Source organism: Musa acuminata, unplaced genomic scaffold (assembly GCF_036884655.1).
Source record: "Musa acuminata AAA Group cultivar baxijiao unplaced genomic scaffold, Cavendish_Baxijiao_AAA HiC_scaffold_1138, whole genome shotgun sequence".
In the NCBI taxonomy this organism is placed as follows: Eukaryota; Viridiplantae; Streptophyta; class Magnoliopsida; order Zingiberales; family Musaceae; genus Musa; species Musa acuminata.
Genome location: NW_027021350.1, coordinates 3,318,020 through 3,338,855, shown reverse-complemented (window position 1 = coordinate 3,338,855; position 20,836 = coordinate 3,318,020). Strand labels below are relative to the sequence as shown.

The following is a 20,836-nucleotide window of genomic DNA, read 5'->3' as shown; positions in this document are numbered from 1 at the left end:
TAAATAAAATGTCAAATGTGATTCTTAGGCTTATATTTTGTATTTGTTTTTTGATATGCTTCTATAATACTATTTCCTCTGTTGTTATGAATGAATTAATAGAAATATCAAATATGACTCTATTCTTAAGCTAGTAACTTAGCATTTTGATGTTGAGTAGCTTATATGATGCTCTTTGCTCTTTTGTTAAGTATGTTTTTAATAAAATGACATCTATATTTCTTGTATTTATGCCTTACACCTTGGTTTTTAGGTTATATGATCTATCATCTCTTCACCATAGATATCTTAGTCACTTGCTGAGTTTTATAGCTCATCTTGTTGTTATATAAATTTTTTAGGTTAGCTTGTTAGTACTGTGATGTTGTTATAAAAATATATTTTGTTTGTAATGTATTTTCAAACAAATCCGAATTGATGTGTCTTATAAAAATTAAAAGGACATTTCATATTTGGAAGTTTGAAAGGTTTAGTTTTAAAGTTTTATGTTAATATTAACTTGTGGTAAATAATTAATTTTATAATTATGTTAATTCTTACTCTTGTGTATTTATAGGTGATTGTTAATGATTTTTGAGTTGGTTTATATGAAATGATTATAAATTCTATAGGTTTTATAGATATAAATGAGAATTAAAGAATTAATGCTCTGACTATCCTCAAATATTATATCTTTTGGTCCTATATTTGGATTATAGATAAATCATAATTTCTTGATTTAAGATTGATTTAAGATAGATTCACTTGAATATTATTTGAAGGTGTGACAATGTCAAAGAACCCAGTTTGTCGGTCCACTCAAAGTCATGCATCATCTCTCTGTTAATAAGAGGGCATTCAATAAGTGTCGGTACTAATTCCCGTACCTGCTTAATATAATTGCATTGAAAGAAGAGATGTTCCACAGTTTGAATTGATTCATTACAGCAAATACAAGTAGGATTAACACTCGTTCAAAGTTCAACGAGTTCGGTGGCAATAGAAAGATTACAATGAAGGAGTTTTGAATAAAAAAATCTTGGTACTCCAAAGACATTTAGGACTTGAAGAATTTGTAAGCAAATATCCTTGTTATGATTGTCAAAATTCCATAACCAAATATCCTTGTTAGGATCCATATGAAGATTAATCCTAAATATTTTTTCCATCAAAGAGGGTCCAATAAAGCATATAATAACTCATAATTCCATCCGTCATCACAAAACAAGGAACCAATATGAGAATCCAAAGAATCTAATTGAAAGAATCAATAAAAAATGGTTTATGTGAAATAGGCAAATCAAAAATCCATGTATCTCAAACTATATGGTTGGAAGAACCATTATTTATAAATTTAAAGAAACCCATTTTCAATTGATCCAACTATTACTGAGTTAATGAGGATCACTTTCCCAACGAGCCATGTCAGTAACTAAGTCTATTAGAGATTTGCTGTATGATATGATCATGAGAATGAATTAATGGAGATTCTTTAGGGGGCAATAAAAGTGGTAAGATGTTTAAAAGAAAACATAGCCTATTAGATTTGACATCGATTATAAATATCCTATCTATTGTCTCTCGAAGTATTATTCTTAGGAAACTCGATAGTCAATTTAAGCTTATTGACTTTAAGATTGGTCAAAGATTCATACAACTTTAGGATCTGCATAATAGAGTCACAAAATTTCTTATTCACATAAAAAACATAGGAGGATGTCATCCACATAGAGAGAAGATAACATAATTTATATGTATTTTTGAACCAAAAAGGAGTGATCAGACTCCTCTCACAAGCTTGATTTAAAAGCATGCAAAGAAGTTGTAAAACAATGACAAAAGGTACGGGGAAAGGGGATCCTCTTGTCTAAAATCATATGTCTTCCCTTAAAGAAATAAGAGGGTTTACCATTGAGCAAGCAAGCAAAGGAAATACAGGAATAAGTCCAGCATATAGACTTATATGGAAATTTGGCTAGTTTAAGCATCATAAAGATAATCTCTTAAGAAAGTTTATCATAAGTTTTTTTTCAAATCAATTTTCATATGGATGTAATCATTCTTACTTCTAGAGTAATGCATAGAATATATAATCTCTTGAGCCATAAGAATATTATTATGAATATTATGATTGGCCATAAAAGTAAATTATTTTTTTAGAAATAAGGTTATTAAGAAAAAAAATAATCCGGTTAGCTAAAACTTTGGCTATCCGGTTAGCCCAATTATCATCAAGTTCATAATATAATTAGAAGTGGTCACGTCAGAATCCAATATAATTTATAATGAGCTTTTACCATTGGTAAGGGATTTTAAGGTAACAACAATTTCAACCATGCAAAAAGTTTAGGAGAGAATATATATATATATATATATATATATATATATATATATATATATATATATATATATATATATATTGTACGTATCCGCCTGCTATATATATTTTGCGTTGTCAAAGGAATTACTCCTCCATACTACCGAAGTTGTTAGGCTGGCAGCCCACAAATTCAGTCCACAGCCCACACCCCCTCTTAACCTAACCCTAATTAACATTAGGGGGTATGGTGGCTACATTTTGGAGGTAGAAAAATGTATAAATAGGACAGTAACATGGGAGAAGAATATAGCCACGGGATTCCAAAGAAAAGGAGGAAAACAAGACAGAAAAGGAAGAGAAAGAAAGGGAAGAAGATAAGGACAACGCAGAAAGGTTATTCTCAATCATCTAGTAGTGTTCTCAATCATCTAGCAGTGTTCTCATCTCAGGTTAGATCAAATCTAGAGTAGACTCTTGCTGTGATTACTTGGGGAGGTTTTAGATATTGTAGGCAGTGACATGATGCTTGTATCCCAGTTATTCTCTTGTGATTGTTGCTAGGGTTTAGGGCAAGAGATTGAGATTTGTATATTCATTATTCTCATAGTGGATTATCTCTAGTTTGCCCCGTGGTTTTTACCCTTCACATTGGAGGGGTTTTCCACTTATATCTTGGTGTTATGTTTGATTGTGCTTCCATTTAATTCTGCTGCGTATTATGGTCTTCTAGTATTTGTTCATATACAAAGGTTATTTCTGTTTATATCCCCATCAACTGCTATCAGAGCAAAGGGTTTTGGTGATTTAATTTTGTATTTGAACATGGAGGCCAGTAATGTTTCTCGCATGATTAGTTTAAATGGAAACAATAGGATGATATGGAAACCAAGAATGGAAGATCTCTTGTATTGTAAAGATTTGTATGGACCTTTGCAGGGGGATAGTGCAAAACCCACAACTATGACAGATGATGAGTGGAAGAGGTTAGATCGAAAAACAATTGGGTTTATTAGACAGTGGTTTGATGATAGTGTCTTTCACCATGTTTCTACTGAAATTTCTGCATATTCTCTTTAGAAAAAGTTGGAAAGTCTATATGAAAGAAAAACAGCTGGCAACAAAGCTTTTTTGATTAGAAAACTTGTGAACCTAAAATATAGAGAGGGTGCTTCTATTGCTGAACATTTGAATGAAATGCAAAGTATTACTAACCAGTTATCCTCTATGAAAATGTCTCTTGATGATGAGTTACAAGCATTGTTACTTCTCAGTTCATTACCATAAAGTTGGGAGACACTGGTGGTTTCTCTCAGTAATTCTACGCCAGATGGTGTTGTTACTATGAGTCAAGTAACAAGCAGTTTGTTGAATGAGGAGTTGAGAAGAAAGAGTTCGACAACATCTCAGAATGATTCACAGGCACTTATCTCAGAGAACAGAGGAAGGTCAAAGTCTAGAAGTAGTTCATGCATGGGTAGAAGCAAGTCAAGATCAAGAAAAGATATTGTTTGCTATAACTGTGGTGAGAAAGGACATTATAAGAACCAATGTAAGCAACCTAAGAAGAACAAGATAAAGGGAAAAGAAGTGGAGTCTACAAAGTCAAAGGATAATATCACAACTATAGTGCATGGTGGTGATTATTTGATTTTGTCTCCTTCTGATGATATTTTTTCTTGTGTGTGTCAGGATCTTAAGTGGGTGATTGACATAGGTGCTTCTTATTATGCTACACCACGGAGGGAGTTTTTTGCTACATACAGGTCTGAAAATTTCGGTGTTGTCAAGATGGGCAACTATGGCACTGCAGACATCATAGGTATGGGTGATATCCATTTAAAGACCAACCTTGACTGCAAGTTGGTGCTTAAGGATGTGAGGCATGTGATTGACTTGAGGCTGAATTTAATTTCAGTTGGAAGACTAGATGATGAAGACTATGAAAACAGATTTCACAAAGGGCAGTGAAAGCTCAGTAAGGGTTCTCTTGCTATAGCTAGTGGAAAGAAATGTCATACTTTGTACAGGTTGCAGGCTAAAGCTTATGGTGAGCAGTTAAATGCTACAGAGAAAGACTTCAGTATGGAGTTGTGGCATATGCAATTGGGACACATGAGCGAGAAGGGGCTGCAAGCTCTTTCTAAGAGAGAAGTATTACCAGACCTCAAAGGTATACATTTGAACTCTTGTATTGATTGTTTGGCAGGTAAACAACATAGTGTTTCATTTGCTAGTCTTGCTTTGTCTAGAAAAATGCATGTCTTAGACCGTGTTTATACAGATGTATGTGGTCTTTTGAGGACAAAAACTCATGGTGGATCTGTTGATGTTCTTGGTATAAGTGGTGCACTTTATTTTGTCACTTTTATAGATGATTTTTCCAGAAAAATTTGGGCCTATGCTTTGAAGAATAAAGATCAGGTGATTAATATCTTTAAAGAGTTTCATGCTAGGGTTGAAAGGGAGACAGAAAGGAAATTGAAATGCATAAGATCAAATAATGTTGGTGAGTATACAGGATTGTTTAATGACTATTGTAGGTCACATGAGATCCAACATGAGATGACAGTTCCTGGTACACCTCAGCATAATGCAATTGCAGATAGGATGAACCGCACCATCATGGAAAAGATCAGATGTATGCTTTCACAGGCCAAGCTACCCAAAAAGTTTTAGGATGAGGCTTTGAGGACTGCAGTTGATGTGATCAACTTATCACCATGTACAACCCTAGATGGTGATGTTGCAGAGCATGTATGGTCAGGAAAAGATATTTCCTACAAGCATTTGAGAGTGTTTGGTTGTTGTGTATTTGCACATGTTCCAAATAATGAGAGGTCCAAGCTGGATGGTAAGACTAAAGAATGTATTTTTCTTAGTTATTCACATGATCATTTTGGTTACAAGCTTTAGGATCCAGAAAAACAGAAGGTGTTTAGAAGCATAGATGTAGTCTTTTTTTAGGATCAAACTTTTGAAGATTTGAAGATGAAGACACCGGCCAAGACTTCTGCAGAAGGATTAACAGATTGTGACCCAGTTATTCCTCCAATATATCAGCGTGATGGGGGAGATGTGCAGGAAGATGGTGTAGAGCCTGACGTTGATATACTTGCAGGACATGTTGAGCAAGAAGAAGTAGGAGAGCAGGTTCCAGCAGAACCTCAGTTGAGAAGATCTTCTAGACAACGTCAACCTTCCAGAAGATACTCTACAGATGAGTATGTGATGCTTACTGATGCAGGTGAACTAGAGAGTTACCAGGAAGCAATTGAAAGTGAGTAGAAAGAGAAGTGGTTAGTTGCTATGCAGGAAGAGATGGATGCTCTTCAGAAGAACCACACTTATGATTTGGTGCTGCTACCAAATGGAATGAAGACCTTACCAAAAGAAAGGCAGGAGATATACCGACAACTGGTCGGCATGGCTTCACATTGAGGAGTCATGGGACAGCCTCCCTTATGGGATGAAGGGGGAGGTTGTTGGGTTGACAGCCCACAGATTCAGCCCACAACCCACACCCCCTCTTAACCTAACCCTAATTAATATTGGGGGGTGTGGTGGCTGCGTTTTGGAGGCAGAAAAATGTATAAATAGGGCAGCAACATGAGAGAAGAATATAGCCACAGGATTCCAAAGAAAAGGAGGAAAACAATGCAGAAAAGGAAGAGAAAGAAAGAAAAGAAGACAAGGACAACGCAGAGAGACTGTTCTCAATCATCTAGCAGTGTTCACATCTCAGGTTAGATCAAATCTACAGTAGACTCTTGCTGTGATTACTTGGGGAGGTTTTAGATATTGTAGGTAGTGACGTGATGCTTGTATCCCAGTTATTCTCTTGTGATTGTTGCTAGGGTTTAGGGCAAGAGATTGAGATTTGTATATACATTATTTTCATAGTGGATTATCTCTAGTTTGCCCCGTGGTTTTTATCCTTGACATTGGAGGGGTTTTCCACGTATATCTTGATATTCTGTTTGATTGTGCTTCTATTTAATTCCGCTGCGTATTATGGACTTCTAGTATTTTTTTATATACAAAGGTTATTCCTGTTTATATCCCCATCAGAAGTAGCCTATCATGGGGTCGAAGGCGGACGGCAGTAGTAATTGCTGCTGCATCCCCTCGGAGAGGGAACTGTGGGGCGGTGGGGCTGACTGTTAGGGCGCAATGTAATCTCCGCTTTCGCTTCCTTCACAGGGGTCGTCTCCCCTCTTGCTACTACCATTTCAAACAATGCACAAAAGACATGCATAAGATCATTAGAGCTCGATGCAGATCGAGAGTAGATAGTTCTCAGAGGCGTAAACAAGCTTTAACTCACGGCATGCAGCAGCTGACCTGTGACGAGGAAGACGACGATGACGAGTGTGAGGAGGAGAGAAGCACGACTCTTGACGACTGTCCTCATCTTATCGTCTTCAGAGTCGTGAGAGGGTTGGCTTTTATAGAGAAGGAGAAGCGATATTTGGGACTTGCGTCACAGCGATAACGTCATGATGGTGTCTTCTTCCCATCCAACGCCGGTGATTGCTTTTCTTCGTGACATGATCTACGTGGACGAGATAAGCTGAAAGAATGGGAGGATCAGAAGGAAGATGCTACCGGTGCCACACCACCATGATTGAGGTATCTCGTTGAATTAGTGGATGATACGTATTTTTGTGTTGAGGGTGTGGAAGAACGTGCATGGATGTATAAAACAGAATACTAATGAGCACATTAAATAATATTGATTCGAGAGATAAAACTTATAACATATTTATAAGTCAATCATAATTACTAACAACTACAAGTATGATGAGCAACAGATGCTTTAACTGATAAGAACATGCATTTCTGACGTACAAAATGACCACTTATAGAGAGTCTTGTTTCATAGTTTCTTACACTAAGCTAAAACCTAAATTAAACATGAGACAGCTTATAACAAATTACCTGACATGCACATTAAAGTATCAGCAAGAGATATAAATCATAATTACTATAACCATGTGATAAGGGATCATTTGGTGCGGACCGTAAGCTCGCAAGGAATTGTCTGTGGCCCTTTCGGAGCGCTTTGGGCGATGGGTCCTTTCGGAGCATGTGAGCTCTAAAAAAACACCATTGAAGGTAAGGGAGACCTGATGGACTTATGAGCCATTGGTTCCCCATACTCCTCAACCAATGTGCAACTAAATGACCTTATCAATGCTCCTTCTGGTAGGGGAGTCAAGGTGAACGACTTATGATAAAGGACCATTTGGTCGATTGGCCATTGGTGTGGCCCGTAAGGAATTGTCCACTTTGACGATGACGTACTTGCACATTTTTTTTCTTTTCGAAGCATGTGAGTTTTAAAAAGCACCTCTAAAAGTAAGGTAGACTTGACGGACTTATGAGCCCTTGGTTCCAATGCTCAACCAATGTTGAAGTAAATGATCTTATCACCACGAGACTTAAGAAATTAATGAATGATTTATCCTTTATAGTTTTTTAAAACTTTACTAAGTTCCCCTTCTTATTCAGAAAACACTTTAAGCTAAGCAAAAAAATAAAAAACACTGTAAAAACTAAACCCGGTTTGTATTGCAAAGTAATGCAACGAAGACAATTGTTTTACTGTTTTTGCTGATCCATTTACCAGAAATCATCAGCCTCCTACTCTCAGAGCTGTCTCTCCAGGGATGGTTGGCTGCTGCCATAGAGCATTATTCTCGGAAGATCCATGATCGACCAAGATTTAAAAGTCCAGAAAAAAGGTCAAGCCCTCTGGTCTTAGTTCTATCCAATAAAACCTATATCTATTTTTTCTTGCAAAAGTAGATACATGCATACCAAGCTGTATTCAGTGAATTACTCAAGCAACTGCATAGCATCTCTAGTGACATTAAGTAATTAACGTTCGTGATCAATTTTGTATCTGCTTCTTCTAATAATTACTAGGGCTGGCTTTTGATTAACTTTGCTAATATGCTTTTCTTTTTCTTCTTCTTGTTCTTCTTCCACCTTTAAATCAATGAGTTTCACTAGCTTCCTTTTTGTTAGAGACATGTGTTGGGCTGATAGCCCATATTCAGCCCATGTGGGCTAGGGCAGCCCATAGCCCACACCCCCTCTTAACCTAATCCTAATTAAGATTAGGGGGGTGTGGTGGCTGTATTTTAGAAGCAGAAAAAGGCTATAAAAAGGCAGCAACGAGGCAGATCTTGAGTGCCACGAGATTCCAAAGAGAAGAAGGAGAAAGGCAAAAAAGGAAGAGAAAGAAAGGGAAGAAGATAAGGACAACGTAGAGACTGTTCTCAATCATCTAGCAGTGTTCTCATCTCAGGTTAGATCAAATCTACAGTAGACTCTTGCTGTGATTACTTGGGGAGGTTTTAGATATTGTGGGCAGTGATGTGATCCTTGTATCCCAGTTATTCTCTTGTGGTTGTTGCTAGGGTTTAGGGCAAGAGATTGAGATTTGTATATTCATTATTCTCATAGTGGATTATCTCTAGTTTGCCCCGTGATTTTTACCCTTCACAATGAAGTGGTTTTTCACGTATATCTTGGTGTTCTGTTTGATTGTGCTTCTATTTAATTCCGCTGCGTATTATGGTCTTCTAGTATTTGTTCATATACAAAGGTTATTCCTCTTTATATCCCCATCAACTGGTATAAGTAAGATTTGTAAGTATTTTTTTGTTTTTTCAATTGTTTAGAGAACTAAGTTACTCATAGGATAGGGAACTTAAATATACAAAGAAATATTTGATATTAAAATTTAGCTATTCTAAATTATCTCATGTATCTAAGAATTTACGATGAGGTTGGTATTGAGGGAAAAAAAAAATCAAGTATTCCTAGGATTTCTCTTAATAGATCTTGAAAGAGGGAAAAGATTATCCCATGTAACTCAAGATCTTATAATTTACTCTTACGATATTAGGATTTCTATTAAGAAACTAATAAAGTATTAAAATAATAAAATATAGGGATAAAGTTCAGAAAGAATTTGGAGGCATATGCCATCTCCCACAAGTTTCTGCCACAAGCTAGCGAGCTAATACATTTCTCAAGCATTGATGGAATATGAAATAATGATTTAATAAATCTAAATAAGTAAATATAAAATAGTAAAATAACTAGGTAAAAAAAATCAAGAGAGGTTAGAAGGCTCACTTTGGGTGGAAGGGCAAAAATAGAAGTATGCTAAGAGCTAGTTTTAAATAAGATATAATCAAGAGGTTGGATGACTTCTACTCCCCAAGTTAATACATTTCTCAAGCATTGATTGAAGGAAATATTTCTCCCATAAATAGCGCTTAACACAACTGAAAAAGATTTAATGCTTTTGGCCTTGGATGGTAAAATGGTGGTCAAGCAAATGGTGTGAGAAAAACAGTAGCACTTAGGGTGATGGTTATCGATAGGACTACGTTGATGACGATCGATGGCCAATGTGATTGCTCCTTTGGGTGGTGGTGCTGTTATGATAGGTTGAAGATAAAAGGAGAAAAGTGACGGGGAGGAGGGAAAGAATAGATTAGGTAGTGCCTATCATCCTTGAGAATTCTCTTCTCACTTGGGTGTCTAATCTAAGATTTTTTATGGCTACATGCACTCAATTCTTCATTCATTTATTCATTAATTTCAAAATGTGAAGGGTTTATAATGCTTTTAAAAGAATAGATATTCCTCGGATGAGTGTCACATGCTTTCTTCTAGAAGAAAAATGACTAGGGATACATAGGATGGAAACAAGTGTTAAGAGAGGATAGAAGACAGGAATTACTGAAGAAGCTATCTTCGCATTAACATGTTCTCTCCCTATTTATATTTATACAGGTTAAGAGAGAGGATTTTTCTCAACAGAGTAAAGAGATTTTCTCATACAGTTAGGAAAATCTTATCTGCTATCATGCCCCCGCAAGATGGTACTCCTATCAAGGATACCAATCTTGGATTGATGTAATGCAAAAAGTTTATAAGCGAGATGCTTTGTGAGTGAGTTAGCTAATTGATCAGCTGTATGTACATGGGAAAAACGAAGTTGACGGCGGACAACTTGATCCTGCACAAAGTGAAAGTCGATAGTGTTTATGATCTTATTTGCATTTTGAGTGACGTAGGAAGCTTCAATCAAAGAGAGACAATTAAAGTAAGAAGAATCATATTTGGTCGAAATGGAACATATTAGAAGATTATACGTCAAGCCGGAGGATCGATCGACATATTGACAGAAGGCTTCGAGCCATGGGTTTGGGCATCGGGCCAAGAAGAGTGAAAATTATGTTAAGGAAATTGGAGTTGCGGAGGTCAACTAGCCGATTAGGCAATAGGCCGCAAGAGAGAATGATGCGCCAAAGAATTGGACAAAGCGTCGATGAACTAATGACATGTCGAATAACATTTGATTTAAGCTTTGTAATAATTGTCTAAATCGAAGAAGTTTTTAGGTGTAATTGGGTTGGAATTGGGCCAATTCAATTAGGGTCAAATTGTGCCAAAGTTTAGACTGTGTTGTGCCAAGTGAAAGGCCCAAACAGTGATCCAAACAGGTGGAACCATTAGTGGCACAATATCCGAGATAGTGTCAGGTAGTGGTATTGCTAGTTTGGGTGGTGGTACCGCCCAGATATAGTCTCCTAGGCAATGGTACCACCTAGTGTCAATGCTGTAGGTGGTGGTACCACCCAACACAAGCGGTGGTACCGCCCAACATAGGTGGTGGTATCGTCAATACCCCGAAAATCAGGGATGAGACACTTATAGGCTCCAAGTTTGAATCCACTTAAGGCCTATAAATATCTCTCTCATCTCTGGTTAACATATACAAGCACAGAGAACTTAAAAGTGAGAAAACGTTGTAGTAATCACTTGAGAAATTCCCTCCTCTAGTCCTAAAGTTTAGAATTCTGTTTAGGGAGAAGTGAGTGCTTGTAAAAAGTTATCTCCTAAACATGTGAAAAGGAGAAGAGGGGTGTAAAAGGGTAATTGATCTTCGTTCGTTGAAAGAAGATCGTTAGTGGATGACGATGGGCTCGACGGAAGAGAAATCGGCGGAGTGGATGTAGGTCACGATGACCGAACCACTATAAAAATCTGGTTTGTATTTATTTCTTACTATTTACCTTTATTGCAAACAGAATTCTTACTTTTACTATGCTTCGGCATGCTTTCAAGTTAAGCATTTTCGATATCGATTTTTATCGAACAAAAAGATTTTCAAAATCGACGTTTTTAACTACTGTACTAATTCACCGCTTCATCTTAGTACCGACTCGATCCTAACATATTGGCCTACCATAATCTTAACATAAGTTTGCTAATCTCTCATCTTCACAATATTAAAAGAAAATTAACTAGTTTTTGAGATATAGAGAATATATTGATATCACTGGAACAATTTATAGAGCTAATAATAAGATATAAATTTTAAAAATTATTACATGCGATAAACTCATGCCCCTTGTATATTCTTAGGTATACTTCAAATAAGTCATTAATGACTTCGTACCGACTCGATCCTAACATATTGGCCTACCATAATCTTAACATAAGTTTGCTAATCTCTCATCTTCACAATATTAAAAGAAAATTAACTAGTTTTTGAGATATAGAGAATATATTGATATCACTGGAACAATTTATAGAGCTAATAATAAGATATAAATTTTAAAAATTATTACATGCGATAAACTCTCTCACATAAGTCATTAAAAATTTCTTCCACTCTCTTTAGATCTATTAAGAAAATCTTAGGTATACTTCAAATTTTATTTTTTCTTTCCATACTGACCTCCTCCTGTTAAATTATGAGATGCATGAGATAATTATAGAAAAACAAAACTTCAATATCAAAGATTTTTTCATGTACTTAGTTTCCTATCCTACTAGTAATTCTAGTTCTCCAAACAACTAAAAGAATTCAAAAATACTTACAAATCCTACCTCTCCAACAAAATGAGAGCCAGTGAAACTCATTGTCTTAAAAGGTGGAAGAAGAAGAAGAAGAACACAAGAGTAGCATGTTAGCCAAGTGATGATTAGAGGAGTATCCTTGAAGCAGATGCAGAATTGATCATGAACATTAGTTATTTAATATCACTAGAGATGATATGCAGTAGTAATGATCAGGAGGAGTATCAAGAATCATCATTAAAGCATTTGTTGCAGTAATTCACCGAATATAGCTTGGTGCGTATATATACAGAAAGGGTAATAAGCACGCCAACTGATTGGCTAATTGGATAAGAAACAACAGATCGTCGTTTTTGTTGGAAAGAACAATGAACTATGAAGATCAGGGATGTGTTCTTTTAGATCTTTGAAATTATAAATTTATTTTTCTAAAAAATATATTAAGTTGATCACTCTTTTTGTCCTGATCATGATGGTAATGAATGTATCATGGATCTTCCAATCAAGAACAATGCATGATGATATCCATCAGAAGACAACCTATGAGCTCGTGATACAAGTCGACCATCTTGGGAGAGATAGGCTCTAAAATAGAAGTCGACTATTTATGAGGGTCATTTATGTAAACATACCATTAATTAATAGTTAATAATATCAAAGAGTAATCTTTTTTTTAATTATCAGGGCAAAATGCAAAGAAAAATTATCTTCTCAATTTTCTTTTTCTGACAACTGACCAATTATGTGGAGCTTCAGTACAACTTCAAACTATAATATTCTTTGCTCTATATATGATACAAAAGATAATTTAATTAATGTTTCGTGTAACAACAACATGTTAACTGTGTATACTTGTCAAGTACAATATAAATGAAAACATAATCACAGCCATCAAGTCTACAGCAATAATAACTCATTATGATGCATAAATTTTATCATCATTCATCTCTTATAAAAAAAAAGTTTAGTTAAATTATGTGCATATAATTATAATTAGCATCAAGGTTTTTAATTTCGAATGATATGGGTGGTACATGCTGGTCCATCAGCAGATCGGTATACAGACCGTCCGCTACCGGGTGATAGCATCGATTACGACTGTTTTCATTCCTAAATCATAGAAGAAAGAGGTTAATGACAGAGAAGAAAGAAGAGGGAGAGGAAAAAAGAAAACTTGGAGATCCAATGCAGCGATGAAGCCTCAATGACGTCGTAAGGAGAAGCGATTTCTTCTCCCTAACAGAAGAAACCGTGTGAAGCTATGCCTTTCTCTTTTTTTTTCATGCAGGGAAACCAAGGCGATGTTGCCTTTCCCCTTTTTTTTCGCGGCGAGGAGAACTCCTCACGTGGGTAGAGTTGTCCACCAAGGCTATATATTCCGAACGGTATACTAAAATGTATCGCTCGATATACTTATATCATACCGTACCAAATTGAACTCAAAATTTTGATATGATAAGAAATTACAAACCTTCGTTAGCACATGTTCATGTCACCCAAAACAACACTTTCTCATATTTATTCTTAATTGAGAGCAAACCTAATTAATTGTTCATAACTACTAAGTAATCAAGTCTAAGTAACAATAATACATGTACACTTCTCATGTTATGAGGCAAACTGATGGAGGCAAAATCCGTATATAAATATAAATATATTTATATATTTATTTATATGACCTTTCACAACAGATCCTGCAAAGTATAAAAGCACAACAGGGTTCTGAAACACACGCACTACAAACATGCACAACCATCCCATACAGACAGTCTTATTGTACGTATCTGCCTCCTGCATATATTTTGCGTCGTCAAAGGAACTATACCTCCTCAATACTGCCGAAGTAGCCTATCAAGGGGTCGAAGGCGGCCTGCAGCGGTAGTACTGACCCGAGCATACCCGCCCATGGGGAGCCACGGCACCGTACGCTTCCTTCACAGGGGTCGGCTCCCCTCTCGCTACTACCAGTTCAAACAATGCACAAAAGACATGCATAGGATCATTAGAGCTCGATGCAGATCGAGAGTAGATAGTTCTCAGAGCCGTAAACAAGCTTTAACTCACGGCATGCAGCAGCTGACCTGTGACGAGGAAGACGACGATGACGAGTGCGAGGAGGAGAGAAGCACGACTCTTGACGACTGTCCTCATCTTATCGTCTTCGATGGTGCACATATGATCGATTCAGAGTCGTGAGAGGGTTGGCTTTATAGAGAAGGAAGGAGAAGCGATATTTGGGACTTGCGTCACAGCGTTAACGTCATGATGGTGTCTCTTCTTCCCATCCAACGCCGGTGATTGCTTCCGATGTCTATTATTGTCGTGTTCTTCGTGACATGATCTACGTGGACGAGATAAGCTGAAAGAATGGGAGGATCAGAAGGAAGATGCTACCGGTGCCACAACACCATGATTGAGTTTTCTCGTTGAATTAGTGGATGATACGTATTTTTGTGTTGAGGGTGTGGAAGAACGTGCATGGATGTATAAAACAGAATACTAACGAGCACATTAAGTAATATTGATTCGAGAGATAAAGCTTATAACTTAATTATAAATAAATCATAATTACTATAGCTACAATTATCATGAGAAACAGGTGCTTTAACTAATAAGAACGCGGGAATTTCTAACTTGCAAAATGACCACTTATAGAGAGTCTTGTTTCATAGTTTCATGCACTAAGGGAAAACCTAAATTAAACATGAGACAGCTTATAACAAATTACCCGACAAGCACATTAAAGTATCACCAAGAGATATAAATCATAATTACTATAACCACGAGACTCAAGAAATGAATGAATGATTTATCCTTTATAGTTTTTTAAAACTTTACTAAGTTCCCCTTCGTATTCAGAAAACACTATAAACTAAGCAAAAAAATAAAAAACATATATGCCTTCTCAACGATCTTTAATCGAATATAACTTCACGAAAAAGCTAAGATAGGTTGAATATATTTACATCTCTAACAATGTAGGTCTGTTGGATAGGAGGGGATGAAAACCCACAACACTGTAAACACAAGTGGAGAACATTTTCAAAGAATAAAACACACTAGGGAAACCACTTACCTCAAATATTGTCCTACCTACCTGAAAAGCATCACAATTTCTATGACGGAAGCCACCCTATCACAATTCAAAAGAAAAGAGGAGAGAGAGTTGTTTTGATAGGTCTTTTTGAAGAAAAAGATAGAAAAAAAAGGGAGGTTGAACCCTATATAACGTTTTGAATTCAAAACCACTCCTATGAATCCCTACCTATCACTTACTCAAGAATATATAAAGGTGGATACTTATTGATAATAGATAAGATTTTCCTAAAGGAAATCTCTCTATTCTGTTGAGAAAAATCTTCCCTCTTAACCTGTATAAATAGGAAGAGAACATGTCAAAGCGAAATAGCTTCTTCAGTAATTCTTATCTTTTATCCTCTCTTAAAATGGTATCAGAGCCTTTCTTGATTTCCTCCTCGGCAATAGCAAGTCTTTTCTTCTCGCGCACCGGTTAACTGTCTCGAAATCGATAGACAGACTTCAAGCCCATTTCTGACTACTGTCACACATCTCCGTGAAGGTGGTCTCGAGCAGATCACCGTGAAGGTCCACTTCTAACATCTCAAAGTGGACCAGCTTCCCTATCGGACCCGCTTCCCTACCAAACTCCACCTTAGCTGCATCATCATCGAGTCGAACTATAGTGACTCAACCCGACAGTATTCTTTACTATCGCCTTTCCTTTGTCCCTTCCTGTAGAAGTAGAACTGACACCAAGAATCCTCTTTGCCTTGATGCAGCCCTACCGGACTCGCTTCCCTACCGGACTCTATTGGGAAATCAATGGGGGCGACATCACATGCGCAGCGGAAGAACAAGAAAACAAAATCCCCGATTCCCAAAAAGATGTTCGTCGTCGTGCGAAGATTGGTGCGAAAAATCCGCGAAACATAAAACTGCGTATAGAGATTGTGTTACCTAGGGAGATCGTATATCCCTGTTTCTTTGCAGATCCTTAGGAGAGGGTGAAGGAGGTCAAGCGTCCTCCTCTCTAGCGGTGATCCACACAGCAGGGTTGTGACGACGCTCCTCAAAACTCCAAGCCTACTCTGAGGTGGAGAGGGAGAGGAGAATAGGAAAGGCAAGCAAAGACTCTAGCCTATGAGGCTGTGAATCCCTCCTATTTATAGAGATCCCGTGTCAAACCCTAATGGGTCCTTCCCTAGTGGGTATTGGATCTGCATCCAATAAGACAAGGGCTCCGTCGGATATCTCATATCCGAACCTCTACTCATCGCAATGCCTACCATATGTGTGTGACCCTCTAGGCCCAATATCGAGCTGGCCGTGAGTCATACCTGTCAGAACTCCTTCTAACTCAGTTAATTATTATCTCTATAATAATTCACTCGACTCATCGACTACGGACATACTAGGCCACTACGCCGTAGTCCCCAGACGATACAGGGGAATCCAATCCATTGGACCTGTCTGTCCTCAGTTACCGTGTACCTATAGTCCCTCATCCATCTAATATCCCAGAGACCGTATATCGAGCATGGTGTTGTCAGACCCATACGGTTTCTACTCGAGTCTCGCTCTAATCGGATTCTCCCGAAAAACTCTTTCTCTCTCAACCCGAATGACCCTGGCCAGGGATTTTTCTGAGCAAGAACACATAGGATATTCCTCTCATGACGCCGAGAGTGGATGATCCTCTATCGACACTCAATAGCCCTCGTAAGGTCAACTACCACTCCCAATGACCAGCTGTACTAGATCTGGGGATAGCCAAACCTATAAGTCTGGTATCAAAGAGTGGAGCACTCATACAGGACATCCTTGGTGTCTTAAGTCTAAGGACCAGATACACCACTAGGACTACGGAATCACTGTCTGACAATAAGGCATCATCAACCATCCAGCATTCCGTAAGCGGATCAATCAGTGAACTCATTCTCCAATGAGCACCTGTACTGTATCCCTAGTGTCCCTACACGAGCAGCTATGAGACCAGCTGCATCCATCATATGAACGGGTATACAGCACACCAGTCTATCCGGTTATCACGATGTCCCTCTCGAGTAACCTATGACCGGGATTATTTAGGATATGTGTTTAAAGGTGAATCGATCTCATTATCGTGATCTCATCATGATCCGATTCCCATTGCACAAATCCAAGGACATCACAATATATATATGCATTTATGCAATAGTTATAAAGTGATATACGCCAAAATATAATAAGCAAAAAGATTCTGTATCAAGTCAAACGTGCCATCACTCACGTGATTGGCTTGCTGGGCACCTATGACTAGCAATCTCCCACTTGACCTAAAGTCAATCACCTATGTGTCTGATCCTCATCAGACTCCTATGACGCTCAAAGACAATATGAGACAACGGCTTTGTCAGTGGATCTGCAATGTTATCTTCGGATGCCACTCTTTCCACTACTACATCTCCTCGGGTTACGATCTCTCTTATAAGTTGGAACCTCTTCAGAACACTTCTGATGAGACCCGGGTTCCCTTATTTGAGTAATCACCCCATAGTTGTCGCAATATAAGGAAGTCGACTTGTCGCTATCTGTATCGACTCCCAAACTCCCTCCTTTGCTGCATCTAATGCGGCAATGTACTTCGCCTCTGTGGTCGAGTCAGCAGTGGTATCTTGCTTGGAACTCTTCCAGCACACTGCTCCTCCATTCAAGGTGTACACATACCCTGAATTTGACTTGCTATCATCGACATCAGACTGAAAACTTGAGTCAGTGTAGCCTTCAATCTTAAGGCTATTATCTCCATATACTAGTAAAAGATCCTTAGTGCTTCTCAAGTACTTAAGGATACACTTTACTGCTTTCCAGTGATCCAAGCCTGGATCCGCCTGATACCTGCTCGTGACACTCAGAGCATGCGCTATATCAGGCCTAGTACATAGCATGGCATACATGATAGACCCTATTGCTAAGGCACAAGGTATCATATTCATGTTTGCCCTTTGGAATTTTCCATGCCAAACCTTTTGACAATGGTTTTTATGTACCGGGACTGGGACAAGCCAAGCATCCTCTTGGATCTATCTCTATAGATTATAATCCCCAAGATATAGGATGCTTCCCCTAAGTCCTTTATGGAGAAGTGTCTAGATAACCAAGTCTTTACTGTGGATTGCATTCCTACATCATTCCCAATGATGAGGATGTCATCCACATATAACACCAAAAAGGTGATAGCGCTTCCACTTACCTTTCTGTATACACAAGGCTCATCTTCGTTCTTAACGAAGTCATAAGATCTGATTGCCTCATCAAATCTTATGTTCCAATTTCGGGAAGCTTGCTTTAGTCCATAAATGGATCTAAGCAACCTACACACCTTATCTGGGCAGTTCTTGGACACGAATCCCTCAAGTTGCATCATATACACCTCCTCCTCGAGGTTCCCATTGAGGAATGTGGTTTTCACATCCATCTGCCAGATCTCATAATCATAGTATGCTGCAATAGCCAATAGAATTCTGATGGATTTTAGCATTGCTACGGGTGAGAAGGTTTCGTCGTAGTCAACACCTTGCCTTTGACGATACCCCTTAGCCACTAGCCTTGCTTTATAGGTCTCTACCTTTCCATCTACTCCGATCTTTTTCTTAAAGATCCACTTGCAACCGATGGGTACAATACCTTCGGGCGCATGAACTAGGTTCCAAACCTTATTGGAGTACATAGAATCCATCTCAGAATTCATGGCTTCTTGCCACTTCCCGGAGTCTATACTCATAATAGCCTCCTCGTAGGTCTGAGGATCAATATCCTCTACATCCTCTCCTCTAATATGTCCCACATATCTCTCAGGAGGATGGGATACTCTATCAGACCTGCGTAAAGTTGATACTTGTGTATTAGGTACCTGAACAGACTCGGGCTGTAGAGTGGTGCTTGAGCTTGGTTCTCCAACCTCGCTCAACTCTATCATTCTCCCACTGTCTCCGCCAAGAATGTGTTCCTTCTCAAGGAACACTGCTCTCTTAGCTACAAAGACCTTTTGGTCCTCGAGATGATAGAAATAATACCCACAAGTTTCCTTGGGGTATCCCACAAATTTGCATCGCTCTATCCTTGATTCTAACTTATCGGGCTTGTGTCTTTTAACGTGGGCTGGGCAGCCCCAAATCTTAACAACCTTAAGATCAGGCTTCTTCCCTTTCCATATCTCATATGGTGTAGACACTACCGACTTAGTTGGAACTCTGTGCAGAAGGTAAGCTGCGGTCTCTAGGGCATATCCCTAGAATGAGATGGGTAGGTTAGCGAAACTCATCATGGACCGTACCATATCTAATAGCGTACGATTCCTCCTTCCAAAGACACCATTGAGCTGAGGTATATAAGGAGGTGTCCATTGGGATAATATCCCATGGTCCTTGAGGAACTGAGTAAACTTTGTACTTAAGTACTCACCTCCTCGATCTGATCGAAGAGTTTTGATACTCTTTCCAGTCTGGTTCTCCATCTCATTCTTATACTCTCTGAATTTCTCAAAGGCCTCGGACTTGTACTTCATTAAGTACACATATCCATACCTTGAGAAATCATCAGTAAATGTAATGAAGTAGGAGTAACCTCCAATGGCATGAGTTGACATGGGTCCACATACATCACTATGTAAGAGTTCCAACAACTCAGTGGCTCTCTCTCCAATTCCACTAAATGGAGAGTTAGTCAATTTTCCACGAATGCAAGGTTCACAAGTTGCATATGACACGTAGTCGAATGGATCTAGATATCCATCATTTAGTAACTTTTGAATCCTTCTTTCATGGATGTGACCTAGCCTACAATGCCACAGGTATGCACTGTTCACTTCATCTCGTTTCCTCTTAGACACATTTACATTCATAATATGTGGAGTAGTGTCTAACATAAATAAACCATTATGCAATGTTCCTTTCGTGATGATCTTATCATCTAATAATATTGAACAACCATTGTTCTCAAAAACAAATTTATATCCACTAACTATTAAACATGAAATGGAGATAATGTTTTTGATAATAGAAGGAACAAAATAACATGCATCTAATGCAATAAAAGCTCCACTAGGCAGATGTAGGGAGACCTCGCCAACAGCTAATACAGCAACTTTTGCTCCATTACTCATCTTGAGGTCCATCTCGCCTCTCTCTAGTCTCCTAGGCCTTGCCAGAACCTACAACAAATTGCTTATATGATAAGCACTACCGGTATCCAATACCCATGTGTTATCATAAGAGTCTGACAAATGGAGACTAATCATGAATGTACCTGAAGCTTCATCAAGCTTTTGTTTCGCCCTTTCTGCAAGGTACTCTTTGCAGTTCCTCTTCTAGTGCCCATCTTTACCATAGTGGAAGCATTGGCCTTTGTCCTTTACTGGGTCTTTCTTAGCAACTTTTGCTTTACCTGGTCTGCCCTTGCCCTTTCCCTTCTTAAGGGACCTTTCTGCTTTCCTTTTCTTTCTGGTCTCACCAGTGTAGAGAACTGGCTTCTCTTTCTTAATAGTACTCTCTGCCTCCCTCAACATATTGAGGAGCTCTGGGAGAGTCACCTCAAGCTTGTTCATATTAAAATTCATTATGAACTGTGAAAAGGAATCTGGTAGGG

At 38.2% G+C, this 20,836-nt stretch overlaps 1 long non-coding RNA gene across 1 annotated transcript; it reads right to left on the bottom strand.

The window, feature by feature from the left end:
- Nucleotides 1–13,829: 13,829 nt before the first annotated feature.
- Nucleotides 13,830–16,450, bottom strand: LOC135671171 (uncharacterized). The gene is made up of 2 exons (XR_010512651.1): nucleotides 14,272–16,450; nucleotides 13,830–14,151 (listed from the first exon to the last, which is right to left on the bottom strand). It is a non-coding gene; the product is annotated as an uncharacterized LOC135671171 (long non-coding RNA).
- Nucleotides 16,451–20,836: the final 4,386 nt, after the last annotated feature.